The sequence below is a fragment of the Lactuca serriola genome, chromosome 9, assembly GCF_051521515.1.
Source record: "Lactuca serriola cultivar US96UC23 chromosome 9, Lser_US96UC23_V15, whole genome shotgun sequence".
Taxonomy (NCBI): Eukaryota; Viridiplantae; Streptophyta; class Magnoliopsida; order Asterales; family Asteraceae; genus Lactuca; species Lactuca serriola.
Genome location: NC_136416.1, coordinates 42,345,108 through 42,365,402, shown reverse-complemented (window position 1 = coordinate 42,365,402; position 20,295 = coordinate 42,345,108). Strand labels below are relative to the sequence as shown.

The 20,295-nt window shown below is 35.1% G+C and overlaps 1 long non-coding RNA gene across 1 annotated transcript; it reads right to left on the bottom strand.

Moving 5' to 3' along the window:
- Positions 1-2,467: 2,467 nt before the first annotated feature.
- LOC145073712 (uncharacterized) lies at positions 2,468-3,187 on the bottom strand. Its single transcript, XR_013691515.1, has 3 exons — positions 3,077-3,187; positions 2,684-2,809; positions 2,468-2,516 (listed from the first exon to the last, which is right to left on the bottom strand). It is a non-coding gene; the product is annotated as an uncharacterized LOC145073712 (long non-coding RNA).
- Positions 3,188-20,295: the final 17,108 nt, after the last annotated feature.

The following is a 20,295-nucleotide window of genomic DNA, read 5'->3' as shown; positions in this document are numbered from 1 at the left end:
GCCCTGTCATAACGAGAGACGACACGCTTTTGTGCGTCGTCTATTTATGACGCGCATTTATGACACGCATTTACGACGCGCAGTTATGACACACAATGCGTATCAAGGAAGGCCCTGTCATAAAGGAAGACGACACGCATTTGCTTGTCGTAACCTTACGACGTGCGTGTTTATGACACACATTGTGTATCAAGGAAGACCCTGTCATAAAAGAAGACGACACACATTTTTGCGTGTCATAATTTTAAATGTTTTTAAAATTATATATTTTTAATAGATTTACTAATTTTCAAATTAAATAACACATTAAAAGTCTCAAAATACAAAATAAAATACCATAAACAATAAAGATAATTCATTGCACTAATATGTCGAATTCAAATAATCATTCCAATAGTAAGTAAATGTAACACATTGCTAATATTGCATTAATATTTATTATATAAAACAAAACGTGTACAACATTAAAAGAAACCCATGACTAAATTCTCCTTTGACAATCTCCTTTGGCAATTTCATTTCTAAAAGAATTAACCTAAATGCAGGAGCTTTGAGAGGCTGCAGGGCATGGAAGGAGGTTGCTAGAGCTGTCAGAACCTGCACATGGCAAATGGTAACTTAACATGCAATACAATACAAGATGATATGATATGATAGAGCTGGTTGGTTCGTCAAGTGCAAGTATTCTACAGTTAAGGCAAAAGGTTTCTACTAATTCCAATCTAATGATAAGTGAAGCAAGCACTTGAGATCAATTGGAAATGGATTTGTGAAATTCCTTCAATCCAAAATACAATGGGAATGGGTAGTTAGAGATGATGGCAAACCTTTTGACCTGCACTGCGCCTTCCTCGCATTTCAAGCTCAGCATCACCAGCTTTCATAACAACCTGAACTTACAATCAACCATAAACATTAGGGTTGGGTTAAAATGTGAGATTGTTGCAGTGAGCTGTTATCCTCAATTATTTACTTTATGCAGTGTGCAGGCTTGATGTTGGTTGTTTTTTTTTGTAAAAATCAGAAAACGAAAAACCAATAAAATTAAAAAATTAAAAAAAATTAAAAAATGAATAATCACCTTTAATGGATCTTTCACAAGGCTCTGAACAGGGATATCTAAAAGTTCAAGATTTAAACCACGTTCTCTAGCAAGAATTATCACCTGCAATATTGATTCACCATTATAATTTATAATTTAAAATTTAAAATACCATATTTTTATTTATATATTTGTATAAAAATAAAAAAAATAAAAATAAAAAATAAAAAATAAAACTTTTTGGCTACATCTGTCCCAGCAAGATCATCCCTAGGGTCTGGCTCAGTGTAACCTGCTGCTTTTGCCTCCATCACTACTTCACTAAAGGCTCTTGCATCAACAAAATTGTTGAATATATAACTCAATGTCCCACTGCAATCACCTAAATAAATCTCTCACTTACGATTTTAAAATATAACAGGGGGTATAATGGTCTTTTAACATATAAATAAGGGAATTGACCTGAAAATTCCTTCAATGAGTACTCACTGTTTTGATGCTGCTAACATATAAACATCCTGTTGAATATATAACTCAGTTTCCCACAACCACAGGTCATGCATTTAAAATGGTTTCGGTGATATAACAGATTTACTATATTGTAAATTTTAGGTTCTTAAGAGATAAGTAAAATAGGAATAAGTACAGAAACTGAGAATAAACATAATGTAAACAATGCTTTTAGTGTTTTCAAAAAAATATAAAAAAAAAAAGTTACCCTTCAGGTTGTAGCTGGATAGAAGGCAAACTTGTTCTTAAATTGGCTTTGGGTCTTTGCTGTGTTGTATTAGGAACTGGTTTTGATCCCACTTGCATCCTTTTTTTATAAGACTTACATCTAGTATCATCTTGCCTCATAGTTTCAACAACTATAACTTGGTCTTCAACAACTATAACTTGGTGGAGATGCACTCCCGGCATAAGAGTAGGTAGTCCCTTGCACGTGGTGTGAACTATTTCAGTACAAAGATCCCATTAAAAAGTTGCTCCAATTTTTCTAAGTGGTCTGCAGGAAAGAACAATTAATCAACAATATAGGCATGTGATCTGACTACATAAATTAGCAGTTGAAATCATAAACTTAAATGATGATCTGTTCATCTTTATATAGAAAAAAACTATGGTAGCCATTTAAGGTATGTTATGCTTCATAAAGAGGCCAAAAAATCCTCAAGAAGACAGTAGTTAAAACAAGTCAAGAATAATTTAGTACATTGAATCACAAAATAAGATCAAACTTACCTTGAATGAGTTTTTTTCTAATCCAAGCTCTTCCACTATTTTGAGAATATAAAGTGATACCTATTAGTTCAGGCCCTGGACTCACCCTTTTAACACCAATCAAAACAACAATTAAAATATAGGTTTGAATAAAACGATATAGTACTTTGTTTAATTTACCCAATTATAAAATTAGTAATACCCCTTGGCTCAAAGGTACAGGATTACTCGTTAATATCCCCTGTAAATCCACCTAGTTTTCCCAATAAAATTCAAATTTGCAAAAATCAGTTATACTAAGAAACCAAAAGTAGTGAACATGGACCAAAAATGCAAGAGAAAACACATTGGGACTAAAACTGCAAGAATCAGCTATACCCAGGGACCAAAAATGTAATTTACTCTTATGTGTGAATATACCTGTGAGCATAACCAGGAAACGATCCATACGTCACTTCTTTGAAGTGCGGAAGTAAAAGCCTCCTCGTATTTGTGCTCGTATACTAATCTTGATAGCTCTTTTGTTGGATCCACTGGTGCTTCCATCTGTTAAAAATAAAAAAGTTCAAATATTAGAATATGGGTAAAGTGGCTGAATGAGTAAATAATATTTGTTAGGATAAAGTGTTGTATACATATGGTTTGTTTCTTCTCTGGTGAACCATCTTAATGAGACTGAATGACCATTTAACCTTTATTTCACAATATTAATCAATTATTACAATATTCATCAATCCCAATGTGATAGATAGCTAGGAGGAAAAATGAAGGTCGACCCCTTGGGCTACATTTGGACATGGTGAAAAAAAAGACCTTCTCATGGAAACCACTGGTGGGCCCGTTGCTGATTTGGCTTAATAATGGATTTACCGATTTTGACCCTGCAAGAGCCACCAATTTCCGTTGACCATCGGTCAACTCACTGGTCAATGTTTGAGTTATCGATGATGCTGAATAGATAGTAATAGGGTTGACCTTTAGAACCGCCGGAACCGGAACCGGACCGGAACTGAACCAGAACCGGTTACGATTTAATAAAACAGTTCCGTTGGCGGTTCCATACTTATAGAAAAACCGGTCCCGGTTCTAAAACTGGTTTGGTTCCACAAAAAACCGATTAAAAAAACCGGAACCGGTCTAGAAGTTTAAGAAACAAAATCTATGCAAATCTTTTATTGAAAATATTATGTGATTCTCGTAGATCCTAATCTATTCTTCAATTCCTAATTAACCTAAACAAATAAAATCGGCAGTACATATAAATATTGGTGCATTTATTTATAAGATTAATTATGGGTTTAGTTGTAGCATTTCGTAATGAAACTGATGTTTCTTTGGTCGATCTAAATTGTAATAACTAGTTTTGAATAATTGATAATTATGATTACAAATATAAATCTTTTATGAGTGTAATAATCTGTATGAGAAAAACTTACGAAGACTTTATGTAAATAAAGTAGTTACTGTAGTGCTCTTATTCATATAATAGTTACTGCAATGAAATCAAATTGTTATTATTCATATAATGATAAAGCAGTTACTGCAATGAAATCAAATTATTTAATTATCCATAAATCTGTTTTATAAACTTGAAACATAAAGTGCTGTTATTATTCACAAAACTGTCTTTTTGTAAAGGTAGGATTATAAAGATGACTTTGTTGGTGATATACCACCACCAATTAAAAATATTAGTGATGGATAGGAAAAAACAAAGACGTATTATGAATTGTATCATCATTAGTATCATCTTATTTATAACCAGTTCTTGTTTGCATAAATAACCGAAAAATCGGGACCGGAACCGGCATCGGAGCCGGCGATCCGGTTACCGGTTCTTATAATATCGCAATACCGGTTCCGGTTCCGAACCGGTCCGGTTCCAACGCTCATCCCTAGATAGTATCCTGAAAAAAGAAAACAAAATTTAAAATCAAAGAAAAAATGGAAGGAATTGTGTTTTCTGCTTTTCTTACCCTCAAAGCAATGTATAGGTTCAACTTGTTGATGAGCTGCTGTTGTATGGTCAACCATTCCTTTTTGAAATGTGGAGTCAATTTGGTCAAACATGATTTTGCAGGACATCTTGAAAGCAGGAAGAACAGAAGCTTCCATACTACTCTTCAGTGCTTCCTGTAAAAACGGTTTAGATTTTAAAAAACAAAACTCATGATTTTAGATTTTAGAAAGTTCTATTGTATCACATACCTGCAAAGCTTGTTTTCCAGATGTTTGAAATTGGACTTGAATTTGCCTTGAAACAGTTGCTTCAAGCTTAGTATTAACTGTTTTTTCCAACTGATTTACAGCCTTATTGATAAGTTCATGAGTCATATATGCTGTTTGATTCTGGACCACAATTGAAAATTTATTTTAATTTGCCTGGTAGAATAATACCTGGTTCTGCGTTTACTATTTACAACTATTTTCCTACCTTTTATAGCAGCACAACTGTCTAACGGTTCTATACTGGTTGGTGCATCACTCACTGCCACACCCGACATCAAACCATGGCTTTCATCACTCAGACCAGTGCCAGCACAAGAAATGCCAACAGCCATGGATGCCTCGTAGCGGACATGTGGGTTGTAAGATTCCGACAGCAGGGAGACGATACGTGGAGTCTGAAGCAAAAAATACCAACTTTAGTTTTATAGGAAATGGAATCTCAAATTCCATCCTTTAACAGAATTGAATTTAGGAGATTCTTTCAAAATCCATGTTATGTTTGAGGAATTTCAGTGGGTGGAAGGGGAATTATACTCCATTCTTTATTTTTATTAAAAGACTAACATGCCCCTGTTATAAATATTGAAATAAACAAATACTACAAAATATTGAAATTAACAATTGAATTCCAGATTATTTAGTTTTTTTTAATTACTATATTTCGTTTTCTTGCAAACTCATTGCTTATTATTTCCAAAAACATTTTGCAAACCAAACACCCTTGAGAGAATTGTAAGCTGTTAGAAAATGAAATGGAATCCAATAATTTTTTAAATCAAAGTCGCATACATAACATACACATACACAGACTAATAAAAGATACCTGACATGACCATCATCTGGTATCTAGAAGATGTTCGGATGGTGCCTACAGGATCCAAAGTTGAGCTACTTCGTGAAAGTGGACTCGTACTCACTGATCCTCAAGGCACACAGGTATGGAGATCAGGATTCATTTCGGGTGTTGCATCAGGTTTTCGGAATGATACAGGTAACTTCATGATTTTTGGTGGCAATTCAAGCAAGATGTGGAGTAGTTTTTATTATCCAGCAAACACACTATTTCCTACTCAGGTTATATTGAGAGGTGGAGTGATCATTTCAAAAATGAGCAAAACGAACTTTTCTGGCGGACGATTCTTGTTTCAACTTCTTGAAGATGGGAATCTTGTTCTTAATACTCAAGATATACCCACAGGTAATGTTTATGATGCTTATTAGCATTGGGAATCACACTCACCACCAACCACTAACAGGAAACTCTATATCAGAAAGCCTACAAGAATACATACTTCTTCTTCATTGGTCTTTCGAAATCTAAAAAGACGGATACGCCCTCACACCTTATAAAGCATTCACCTGTTGAAAGATGCAGCTGAGTTGTCTTCATATTGCCATTTCCATGGATTCCCACTATCAGTCCCACTAAAAGCTTGATTAGGGACTGGCATGTTACCCAAATCCACATCTAAACTCATTTGTTGTACTTCAAAATACGACAGTATCTTTATGCTTTGAACATAGCTCACAAATTCTCTGTTAAAAAAAAGGTAAAAGTCATGACCATATAAAGAATTACAGAAGGAGAATATGAAGTTTAGCGACTTACTCTCATGTGTCATCACCAACAAGCAATATATCATTCTCATGATCAACATAAACAAGTTTCCAATCAGTCCTTTGTGTATCTTCTAATTGACCTTCAATACCAAACATTGTATTTCTATCCTTCTACACGGATTTCACTGAAACAAGAGAATCAAATCTTTATCTGTACATATACATAGATGCATACATACATGTATCTATATGCATACATACATGTATTTCTATCTATATATGTATGTATACATATACATGTATGTATAGCTATATGTGTGTACAATTGCAAACTAAAAAACAAGGGGAAAACCAAACAAGATACTATCTATGTACATGTATTATGTGTGTACATGTATTATCTGGCACTAACCATGGAAGTCCAGTCAAAGGTGGGTCAAAAGAAACAGGATACCATCTGATGGCTTTTAGTTCAGACCAAAACTCGTCTCCTGGCATTTCATCGAACAACTTTGCTACATAATCTTCATGAAATGCATCAGGAGTGTTTCTTGAGTAGTTATCTACTTCATCATCTGGCCCAAACTCATTAAAACTGAATTCTACTTCCTCAGTTGAAAACTTGAGTGCCAAAGCATCTAAACAACTAAGTAGTCTCTTTCCATTTGCAACAACCTCTGGTTCCATTTTATCATGCAACATAGACACCGATTTAGCAGAATCAAGAAAACCATGGATGCCTCGGGTTTGATTTAGTCCAAGGGTAACTAGCATCTACAAAGTTTCAGGATCAGAGAATTTGTTAGAAGGGAAGAACAAATCCTTGTGCAGAAATTTTTTGTAACTCGTTTACACTAGGATCATATAGCCTGTAAAAGATAGAAGATAAATCATCTTTACACTAGAATCAAACACTAAACTGTATTATATATATATATATATATATATATATATATATATAATGGAAATGTATTTAGAATATACCTTTGTGGTTCTAGCAAAGATCCAGTATTAGTAAGGACAAAGGGAGTCATATGAATCGTCTGAATCATTATATAGATATATCATATATTTCTTCGATTTCCTTCTTCTAATCCTAGAACTTGAACGATAGCTCTTCTTCATCCTCCTTGACCTGGAATCATATGAATCGTCTCAATGATTGATGAGAAGCACTTGAAGATGAAAGATGGAAACAAAGGTGGAGGAGAATAAGGGAAACCATATACAATAAAAATGAAGGCCAATGACCGCCTAAGAAGTGATCAATGCCAAAAAAATAGGGGCGAAACGAAAATCGCTAAAATTGCAAGAGAGAATTCATAAATTTTAGGGAAAATGCCACCGGTTGTTTGGGGTTTTTCTTAGTAGCGGGATTTTTTATAATTCTTTTAGGATTTCATTCTGTAATTTTTGGGAGTGCAATTCGATCATCGATGGTAGAAGGGTTTTTACAGAGAATGAAGATCTAGAGGAGAGGGTGAGGATGCGTATCACCGGTGGTTTAAAATAGTGATGGGGGTTTTGCTATCGGTGTAGTGCGACAGGAAAGAATGGTTGGAGAATATGGTCGGAGACACTTGGCGGTGCGAGATCGGAGGTTGGGTGGTGGTGCGATGCTGCTATGAAAACGAAGGCCTAGGGCTTTTTCTTGCTAATCGGAAGAGGGGGGGGGTTGGTTTTAATTTTTGGGATTCAATAGGCGGGTGAAATCCCGCCTTAAAAACGCGTGTTTCATTAATAAGTTATAAAGCGACACATTCAGACGGCGCACATTTTATGAAAGGTGCCCTCCGCATTTTCTTTTTTTTTCTTTTCTGACACTAATTTTAGAGCACGCACAAATACGTGTCCTCTATCCTTCTAATTTTGCACAATTGACATTATTTTTTAGGGCACGCACAAATGCGCGTCCTCTATCAGCGAGTGTCATTGTTTGCACGTCATTAAAGGGTTGTTTTCTAGTAGTGACCACTGTCTTGGAGCTTGCTTCAACCCATAAAGACTTTTATGAAGCCTACACACATAGTCTTCTTTTCCCTTAACCTGAAAACCTTCAGGTTGCTCCATATAAATTTCCTTGTCCAAGTCACCGTGAAGGAAAGCTGACTTGACATCCATTTGCTCAACCTCAAGATCAAGGCTAGCAGCCAAACCAAGAATCACCCGAATGGAACCCATCTTCACGACCGGAGAGAAAATCTCATCAAAATCAATACCCTTTCTTTGACTGAACCCTTTGACCACCAATCTGGCCTTGTACCTAGGTCGTGAGGTATGTTCTTCAGTCTTCACTTTGTATACCCACTTGTTCTTCAAAGCTCTCTTGCCTTTAGGCAACTTCACCAACTTAAAGGTATTGTTTTCATGCAAGGAATTCATCTCATCTTGCATAGCTTCAACCCACTCTCTTTTATGCTCATCTTCCATAGCTTCTGCATAACAATCAGGTTCTCCCCCATCAGTGATTAAAATATACTCATCAGCAGAATAACGGGTGGAAGGATGACGATCTCTCGTAGACCGTCTAAGTGGGACAAATGGTGGTATATTAGGTACTGGTAACTCTGGATGAAAATCCTCATCCAACCCCGACTGCTTTGGAACATCATTGTCATCAGTACCATGTTGTTCATCATTCTGAACATCTTCATTAATTGGCTCAAAATGTTGAGGGGGAACATGATCCAAATCAACACGATCATCAGTATATTGAGGAACTATCTTTGTCTTCTCAATATCTTTTAAACTCTGATCTTCAACAAATACAACATCACGACTCCTTACGAGTTTCTTCAGAACTGGATCATATAACCTGTAACCGAATTCATCTTGGCCATAACCAAGGAATATACACGGCTTGGTCTTCACTTCAAGCTTTGATCTTTCATCTTTGGGAATATGCACAAAAGCCTTGCATCCAAAGACCCGTAAATGACGATACAAAAAATCTTTTCCACTCCAAACCCTGTCAGGAACATCAAAAGACAAAGGAACACAAGGAGTAAGATTAATAACATGTACCGCTGTATTCAAAGCTTCTCCCCAAAAAGAATCAGGTAATCCTGCATGTGAAAGCAAACATCTAACTCTTTCACCCTAAGTTCTATTCATCCGTTCTGCTAAACCGTTCAACTGGGGTGTCTTTGGAGGAGTCTTTTGGTGCCGAATACCTTGCTCTCTACAATAAGTATCAAAAGGACCAATGTATGCACCGCCATTATCTGTCCGAACACACTTCAATTTCTTCCCAGTTTGTCTCTCAACCAAGGCATGAAACTGCTTAAACACATCTAATACTTGATCTTTAGTCTTCAAAGTATAAACCTATACCTTCCTTGAATAGTCATCGATGAATGTGACAAAATACAAGCAACCCCCAAGTGTCCTAGTCTTCATGGGACCACATACATCGGAATGTACCAGATCAAGTATATTCTCCTTCCTGGAAGGAGGATGAATCTTAAAGGAAACTCTATTTTGCTTACCTGCCAGACAATGAGAACATCTCTTCAAATTCACATCATGCACACCGGTCAACACATTTTTCTTCAACAACAAAGACATCCACTTTTCACTCATGTGACCAAGTCTCTTATGCCACAGATCGGTCATGTCACAATGTATCGATGCATGGATCGATTCTTTGGAGATCTTCGGATGTGTCATGTATAACTTTGAGCTTCTTTCACCTCTTGCCACAATCAAGGAACCACGAGTGAGTTTCCAAATGCCACCACCAAAGGTACTATGGTAACCATCATCATCAAGTAAGCCAGCAGAGATCAAACTAAGTCTAATATCTGGAACATGTTTTACATTGTGTAAAACCAACTCCATCCCAGTCTCAAACTTCAAACAAATATCTCCGACTCCAACAATCTTTGATAACCCATTATTACCCATCTTAACATTCCCAAAATCACCAGGAGTGTAAGATGTGTAAAAATCCCTTTGTGATGTCACATGACAAGTAGCACCACTGTCAACAACCCAACTCGAATCATCATGTGCAAGATTGACCATATCATAATCACAACAAATAATGAACTCTTCGGTAGCAGTGTTAACTTCAGCAGTATCATTACCACCATCATCTTTCTTGTGGTTGTTCTTTTGATTGTTGTAATTTGCCTTCTTGTTCTCCCTTTTCAATTGTCTGCAGAATCGTATTGTGTGCCCTTTTCTACCACAATGATTGCACTCATAGTTAGCAAACTTTCCTTTAGATTTACTGCGATGCTTCCCTTTGTTATTTGGACCTCTACTTTGACTTCTCCCCCTGCTTTCTGTGACCAAGACATCTGAATGTGAAGAGGAACCTTGTGACTTTCTTCTCATCTCTTCATTTAAAACACCGCCTTTAGCCGATTCCATGGTGATAATACCATCTGGTGTAGAGTTGGACAAGGATGTCCTAAAAATTTCCCAAGAATCTGGTAAAGTGCCAAGGAGCCATAAACCTTGTAACTCATCTTCAAACTTGATACCCATTCCTGCAAGCTGATTAATAATTCCCTGGAAAGAATTCAAATGATCACTAATAGGATTCCCATCATGGTACTTCAAGCCAATCAACTGTTTAATCAGGAACAATTTATTGTTCCCGGTCTTCCGAGCATACAACTGCTCAAGCTTGTTCCACAAAGTATAAGCATGAGTTTCCGCGCTAATATGGTTCAAAACATTATCATCAACCCATTGTCGAATATACCCACAAACTTTTCTATGCACAATATTCCACTCTGCATCTGTTTTATCATCGGGTTTTTCAGTATTAAACACAGGCATGTAATAATCCTTCACATAAAGAAGGTCTTCCATCTTGCCTCTCCAAACATGATAATTAGAACCATTCAAATTTACAATCCTATTTGTATTAGCTTCCATTGTTCAAACAAGTAACCTAATAACAAGAACCAAGCTCTGATACCAATCTGATGGGAAAAACACAGCCACAACGGTAAACAAGAATGCGGAATAATACTTCGTTTGACTAAACTATTCCCGTCTTGAATGAACCTTTTAGGATGCAAACAAATAGGATATTTTTACTTGCAACAAGACAGACCCAATGCAAGTTATATGATCAATATAATCAACCCAAAACTATAAGTAATCAACCAATAACGACACCAGAATTTTAGCGTGGAAACCTCTCAAGAAAGGAGAGTAAAACCACGGGACTACTAGAGCCGCTTCAAATCCACTATCACCAATATTTGAGCAATACAAAAAAAATCTTCTCTAGATGTACTAGAGGCATACAATAATCATCATATACTTGGAACTAAATCACATCAAGCATATGGAATCAAGTAAGCAAAGACAAAGAAGAATATCACCAAAAAACGTTCTTGATTTCCAGCAGCAAACAGAGGCGACGATTTCCGAGTCTCTGGAGCTGATCTCGAAAATTCAACCGTTGGATCTGAAGGCCTAGGTGTTAGGAAGCTGCTGTCCAAAAATCAAAGGAAACGGACCGTTGGATCTCCAGGAAATTACCAAACACTGCAGGTGTATCTTCAAAAACGGGAATTAAGAAAAACCCTCTTTTGCTTCTTACTCTCTCTTGCTCTCTTGGTGGCTGAAAACCTTTTTTTTGTGTGTTGGTGAAATTAGGGCATGTCCCACATATATATACATGGGCTAAAAAAGTGGGCTTTCCTCATGGGCTAAAAAACCCAATAGAAAACCCAACAGTTCAGCACCATGTCGAATCCATTGATATAGCCAATGGTAAGCTTTTCCTTCCTTTTTTTTTCACATACTTACTATTCATTAAAAAATCTAAGTTCTCCAATGTGGTTTCTTGAAGCACTCTATGTCAGATCTTCACTCCATAGGTGGTTTGACCCCTTTGCTCAACTATCTTAAAAACCCCCATGGTAATATCAGAGCCAAGGCTGTAGAGGTTGTAAGTACAATTATCCAAAACAATCCAAAAAGTTAACAGCTAGTCATGGATGCAAATGGTATGGAACCTTTACTTTCAAATTTCACTTCTGATGATGATGTCACCAGTCGCACCAAGGCACTTGGTGCTATTTCCTGTGAGTAATCCTTCAATATTCATATATGATATACCTTTTTTGTGCTTTCCATTTTATAAATGGTAATACATTTTCCATATGTTAATTCCAGCTTTGATCAGACACAACAAGCCAGGGATTTAAGCATCCCGCCTTGCAAATGGTTATGCTGCTATGAGAGATGCTCTAAGCTCTGGATGAGGGCTTTGTAGGTTGACCATAGTTGAGAAGGAAAGAGACAACGGTAATCATTACCATTACAAGATCCATGTATTACTCACACTTGTATGTTTTTAGGTATATGTGCTTCCAGTTCGATAGATTGGAGTTTATGAAAGATTATAACGAACAAATTATAACATTGTACTTTCAAAGTACAATGTTATAATCAGAAAAATGTTTAATAAAATGACTAAAATTTACTTTTTTTCTTATCTTTATTTTTCTTCTTAAACTAGGTAACAATGTTATAACATTATACTTAAAAAAAGTTAATAAATGGATAATATTTAGTTTTTTTTTTCAATGTTTAACTTTAACATGTTTGTTTCTGTTTCCATTTTCTGGTTTCAAAGGAAGGGAACAAGAAAGGAAGTAAGAAATTGAATTCCATGGAGATAAAGCATTACTCAAGCCTTTAGTTCGAGGTCGATCAATTTTAGTGTATCTTCGTCAACAATTACTTGCTTTGATAGTATTATATTTTGAGTACTAGCACAACATTTAGACATGTTGACATTTGTATTTTAAATATTAAGGATATTGTTGTAGACAAGTTTAAATTGAAGTAATGATAATGTGTTTTCTATTTATTACTTTAATTGTCTTTTTATTCTTTTATATATTTTTTTAAATAAAAAAAAATCGGACCTAGTTTATTAAAATAAATTTTTAATGTTAAAAAAGAATAACTAAAAGCATGAAAATAATGTTTATTTTAGCAGCTAAATAGTGGCATAAAAATAGTGACATTAAAACTTACAGGTTCTATAGTGGTATAAAAATAGTGCCACTAAAACCCACTAAGGCTGCAGCGGCACAACCAAAAAGTGTCACTAAAGGTCTTTAATGGCAGCGCTTTTAGTGACACTTTTTTTTGTGCCGCTGATTGCCAAAGGGGTCTTTAGTGACACTTTTTCTGTGCTACTAAATGTCATTTTATTTATAGTGCCCGTATAAGTATATGGGTTCGTAGGTTCGTGGGTCACTGGGTCGAACCCAACTCGTATAACCCATTTAATAAGCAACACATTTTAAAATGAAATTAAAAATTACAAATAAAATGAAGTCATAAAGTCTTAAACATTGAACATAAAGTCATAAACAAGAGTGACAACAACAAGTGGCGTGTGACAGCCAGAGGACAAGAAGACGAGTGGTGTGCATGCGAGACTGTGACGGTTAGTGACTCGATGCCTCAATCGACGGAGACGGGAGACACAGAGTCGTGAGTTTGGAGAGTGACGACTGAATTTCTTTTTTATTAGGAGATTCTTAAGGGCTAGGCACGTTAATTCGACTCCAATATGTTTTGCAGTTTTGGAATTCGAAAATCGATTAAACGATAATCAAATATTCAAAACTGATAAATAATTAAATATATTTTTTAAACATTATATATATATATATATATATATATATATATATATATATATATATATATATAATCGGGTTGGCGGGTTGACCCGCGAACCCAAACAGATAACCCAACCCAACCCATGAAATAAATAGGTTGGCGGATCAAAAATCTCAACCCAAACCCGTTTATTTTCGTGTTGGGTTAGTGTCGGGTTACGGGTTGGGTCGATGTTTGCCACCCCTATTATCACCATTTATAATGATGTCAAAAACTCATTGTCCCTTCCGTGTGAGTTGTGATTGAAGGATCAATCTCTACAAAATACAAAGTAGTTGATACAATTTTTAAAGGATAATGTCTAAAATACAAAAAGAAAAATTGAAAGTATGATGCTATAAATGGAAAGTTTTGAAAAAAAAAATACAATGCCTTAATAAAATCTTGCACACAAAGTGCATTAAACAAGATAACATCGGTGGCATGCTATAGTTATGGTGATAATATTCCTTATTTCTTATATATAAAATGTGTATTTTTAGTTTTTTTTTTTTACTTTAATCAAAAACTATATTGTTTCATCGGTGTATCTTGAGGATGTTTCTATGATCTTCCATCAAAGTAATACTCCTAAGTATAGTATAGAAATGGATATATCAAAATCAGTTGTTTACTTTGAACACAACCTTCAAAAAAATTGGTATAATATAGATCAACTTTTGTTCATGAAATTAATAAGTTTCTCTTTAAACATGTCATTGTCTCCATTAGTGTATATTAATTAAAGATAGCCTTAACCCTGGTTCCAAATTTATTAAGCATAGTAGTTTATAACCCGTGAGAACCACAGTTTTAAAACTAATTAAATTTTTATAGTAAAAAAATCAAAATTATTAATCAATTATTTTAATTAAATTGTTAATTAAGTGATATTTTTTAGTTATATAAAATCATAATCTTTGATTTAAATAAATACGTGACTTATAATTTGTATTAATGTTATTTTAATGTTTATTTGAATGTTATTAATTTAATTTAATTAGAATGAAAATTTTGAAATTTGAAATTTAAAATAAATAATCAATAGGTTGACAAGTGGGATGTCATTAATTAGGGGACCTAATAGGATGACACATGTCAAAAGAAGAATAAACCTATTCTTTTATTAGAATAGGGATATCATATTTAGGCCCTGTTTGTTTACCTCTTAATTTCATAATTAAGAGACAATTTAAAATTTCAGATTCAGACCGTTTGTTTGCGTATTATTTTTTACCTCTTAAAATGAAAAATACCTCTTATTTATTCAGAGAATAAACCAAGTCTGAAAAAAAAAGACGCACTTCCTTTTTTCCCTATTTGCCCTAAACAGATCGATGCCTCTTATTTTTCCACCCTTGTGTCTGCTTGCTTCGCGTCGTTACTCCTCAGCATCGGACGACACTAGGTCGCTGCCACCCTAATCGCCGACGACATTGCACCCAACAATGTCGCCTTCCTCCGCCGCCGCAAGGTCTGCCATCTCTGCCTCGTTCTTCTTCCGGCCGCAGTAGCCAACCGCAGCAACCAACAACAAGGTATTTTTCTGTTTCTTCGTTCTTTCCCCTCGAATTCATTGTTTCTTCTTGTGTTTCTTCCTTTTTCCCCTCAATCTTGAACATAAAAAACCGAAATTGTTATGCTATTATGCTATCAGTTTTTTATTTATTCAATAAAAATCAATGTTTGATGTTATGCTCGATTTTGATGCTATATACTCGATTATGTTGTTATATGCTCGATTTTGATGTCATATCATCGAATCTGAATGATAAATTCTGAAAAACGGATTGATGACTACCGCTAATAAATTCTTTTCTTAGATTGGGCGACTACCGATGATAAAACGGATCGAGTTATGCATAATCCTAAGTATGTTTGCTTGAATCGAAGGTAATCTGCTTGATTTCTCTGTGTTATAGATATTGCAACCTTTGTGTAACTGTGATGGATTGAATTCTGAAATATAAGTTTCTGGTCTTGTTGTTTTTGTTGATTTCTGAAATGTATGTGTATAGTTGAAATATGTTGCTGAAATTTGCTGAGTTTGTTTTATTTGTTGAAAAATATTGTTGAAAATGTGCTCTTTGTTCTAATTTGTTTTTTTGTTGATATATGTGTATGTATAGTTGAAATCTATTGCTGAATCTTGTTGATTTGTGCTGAAATATGATTCTTGATCTTGCTGAGTTATGTGTTCATTTGTTGAGAATGTGTTTGTTGTTCTTTATTGTGCTGAATTTTGTTATGTGATGAATTATTGTTGAATTCATTTGCTGAAATGGAATTATGAAATTGAAATATTTGTGTATGTATAGTTGAAATTGAATTAATTTGTTGAAATTGAGTTCATTTGCTGAATTCATTTGTTATGGGTTGTTTGTTCATTTGGGTCTTTTTTTTTGAAAAAATTTGGGTTATGATTAGTGATTAATGGGTAAGATGATGGTTTAAGATCATGTTTCCAGTTTGACGAATTTCATCACATATGTTTTTAAGGTGTGGTTTCACTGGTTACAGAAATGGAAGAAAGGAAGAGAACATATTTTCCCAATGTTACAATTGACGGGGGTAATAAGAATGAATTGGCATTGGAATGGAATGTAATTCCACTTGTGAAGAGTTTCTGTTTGTATGTACTTAGATGCATGGCTAGATAGAATTATAGATTCGTACATAAATTAATAATTAATTATTCATATATTTAAGCTTTATTTGGATTGATGTTTAATTTTGATTTATTTAATTTGGATTTTTTATTTTTTTTCTACAAAATTATTCAAGAAGTTGATTTGGTTATTTTATAAACAAAAACATTGAATTTAGCAAAAATAATACAAAAGGGTAAAACGGTCATTTTTATAATTTAGCACTGTAATTCAGAGGTTTCAACCAAACAACAATTTAAAATTCAGATCTTAAAAATTCAGACCCTCTTAGAAATTCAGACCTCTTAAAAATTTAGATCTTAAAAATTCAGACATTGCCAAACAGCCCCTTACTCAAGAAAAGGTGCAAAATTAAACCTAATAACTAGTTAATAAGAACATGACAATAGGAGCTTTTTCTTGTAAAAAAAAACTCAAGAAAATGGAACACCCCACGAACAGAATGACAATCTACCTGCTAATTATCTTCAATACTCATTTAAACACCCCATGAACAGAATGTGATATGATAAGCTAGCTAGCCTCTAAGCTTTCTAATTTTCGAACAATCATTTGCAAGCTGTCCCAGAATTTTTCACAACAAAAGTCTGAAATTCAGTCATATCAAATATTTTGCATGGTTTTGTTTCCTTAGGTGACTTTGGTGTCACACCCCGAAAACCAAAGGTAGAAACATTTCCGGGGTTGACTCCACGTTGAGTATCAAATCCAATGTACATAGTAATCACAGTAAACAACCATTACATTACATATATTTGAAAGTTTACATTCGTTTCAAAAGTAAATTGTACAAGTGTTATACATATATCATATGAACAAAAGTTGAGACGAGTCTTCTGAGCACTCCGTCTTCTCCAAAAGATATTGTCGGGTACCTGTCTAACGTGGACCTGAGAATACAAGCGGTTTTGAAAATCAGCATAAAGCTGGTGAGTTCATAAGATGTTTGTTTTCTGAAAATGTACCAATTTCCTTTAGTTTTCCGAAAAGGTTTGTTATCCAAGAAAATCCTATATTTTCTTATGTAAAACAGTTTAGTTATCCTTCATTACAGTTCAATTACGCGTTATATGATACCCCAGGAAAATCCCATATTTTCCTAAATACAGACCGATTTAATATCACAGAGTATAGTTTAATACACAAAACTATATATTGAAAATCTTGGGATTACTATCCCGAATTAGATATAAAATACTTTAATGTATGTGAACTGTAGATGGAAAGTAGTATGAAAACCTTGGGACTAACATCCCGTACTACATATAGATTTAATACCATGGGACTAACATCCCGGACTAGATACAAAATAGTTTGTTATAACCCCTGGGATTACTATCCCGAACTAGATATAAGATATTTTGATAAAACCATGGGATTACTATCCCGAACTAGATATAAGATAGTTTGATAAAACCATGGGATCACTATCCCGAACTAGATATAGATTCTAACCATAAGAATAACATCCTGCAATAGATATGAACCTTATGGACCAAAAACCATCGGATTACCATCCCGTACTAGATATATATCCAAAACCAAAGCCGTGAATAAACTTGTATTAATACATATTGTGAGTCGGGTAACCATGATGATACGACAACGAGACCTCCTTGACGTTTGTCAGACGTCGGATGATATCCAGAATTTGTCACCCTAGGCGTGCCCGCCTAACTGTAGCTAGCAGTTAAGGTGTGGGATTGTCAGTCCCGAATAAATCTATTCACAAATTCCTCGCTCTCCCTCCAGGAGACTCTGGTTACACTTCCGGGGAGGATTTACTGATCATCCATAAAGGGTAGTGACTAACTCACAAACTAGTACTAAACTATTCACAGGGTTCTCACACGATACCAAACATACAAAAGATTATGAAACGTAATACAGTGAATATAGATACATACAATGAAACTATCTGGCAATACATTCAAATGATGCGGAGATAAACTAAATCAAACATAGTTTATCTAATAACTTTATACACATATCAGTACATGATAAAATGAACGCTAAAGACCCCAAATTATTCCCATAATAATTTGATTAGTTTGGTTATTTTCTTAACTAAAATCCATTTAGTTGTAATTGATAAATCACCCCTTATGCTCAGCATAATACATAAGGAGTAAAAGTGTTTATAAATTTGCCAGATATTATTTGAAACACATCAATGTTATGTTTTGAAAACAGTTATAGTTTGCTTGTATTCCCCCCCCCCCCCCCTGAAAACATTGAAAAACACGGAAGAAGCATAGGGGTATGAACTCACCGGACGAGAAACGTGACGATTTAGGATGCTAAATGTTGGTTCGGGGCTTGCAAACGCACGAGGTTCCTAAGTATAATGCAAAGATACACATTTGTATCTAATTAGGACTTAGATTATTTAACTGTTAGGGACAAACACTTTTAGTCACGGAAACACCCCATTACAAGTGTTTGGAGGGACCCGGGTGGCGTTTAAGGACTTGAATGACCGGGAAATGGAGTTTACTCTTCAAGAGTAAACTCATACAAGAGTTTTCGGCCTATAACACCCATTCCCCATGAGTTTACGGCCGTAAACTCATGGTGGGGTGGTTTATGGTGCAAATTGGCTTGAAACACTTAGGGGAAAATTTCTAGGGTTTGATTTAAGGCTTGGAATTGATTAAATTCATCAAATAAGACCATTTAGGGGAGTTTACGGCCTTAGCATGGAGCTTACGGCCGTAAACTCCTATGCACTCTTGAATAGTTGTTTTAATGCTTCCAAATCAATCACATGTGATTTCTAAAATTGTTCCAAGGCCTTTCATGAAGTTTTATGGGACTTTTGAGGTGTTTTTGGAGTTTACGGCCCATGAGACCCCCCTCATGGCCATAAACTCTCCTAGAGTGTGATTCATTATGTTTTAAGTCCAGCAACTTGTTTGCATACACTTCTAAAAATTATTCTAAGGCTTTAGGGTGTTAAAGTGGCTTTCTAACACCTTTAAAGGAGTTTACACCCCAAAATGAAGGGTTTACGGCCCAAGCATAAGTCTTGGCCATAAACTCCCAATTATCCCTCAAATTTTGGGTTTCAAGTGTCCCAAGGCTAAAACCAATATTCTAAAATTCATATCTAAGCCTTATTAGTGTTTTGGAAGGGTTTAAGGTCATGAAAACCCCAAATATATGAGTTTACGGCCCAAGCATGTGCCTTGGCCGTAAACTCCTTCAAATCACTCAAAATCCATGTCTAAAATGTTTTAAGTCCATTCCATGAAGTCATTTAGCCATATCTAAAGTCTAGTTGTGGTTTGGAAGGGTTTTAGGGCTTAAAAACCCCCTTAACTATGTGTTTACGGCCTAAGCTTCAACCAAGGCCGTAAACTCACATTCAAGGCCTTAAATCATGATTAAATCCCGAATTTGGAAGCCAAATATGCTATACATTAAGGTTAGGAAGGTACCTTAGGGATTTGAGGCCTTAAAATTGAGTTTTGGACCCTTAAACTTGGATTTAGGAGAGAGGTTAGAGAGAGAGTAGTGAGAGAGAGAAAAAGCTTCAAATGAAATGTTTAACACGTTTATATAGGTTGCAAAACTTGGACACGGTGGAATTCTACCCGATACCAGCATTAAACGGGGCTTTTGGTCGCACCCGATTAAGTTTCCGTAATCCGGCGAGGACATTTCTAAAATTTATGAAATAAACATTTTGGACTAAATTCATGAGTTCCTAAGAGGTTTGGACACTCATTAGTATCAATTAAACATATAAGTTTGATTAACTTAACCCAAAAACGACATTGGAACGTTTCGATATACGGCGAGCTATACGGGTAGAATAGGTTTTCGGCGATGAACAACTTCGGGTTGTTACACTTTGGTTTTCTTAGTTTCGAACTTTCTTTAGTGACAAAACCAAGGGGTTGTTTGGTAGTATCTAAATGATTC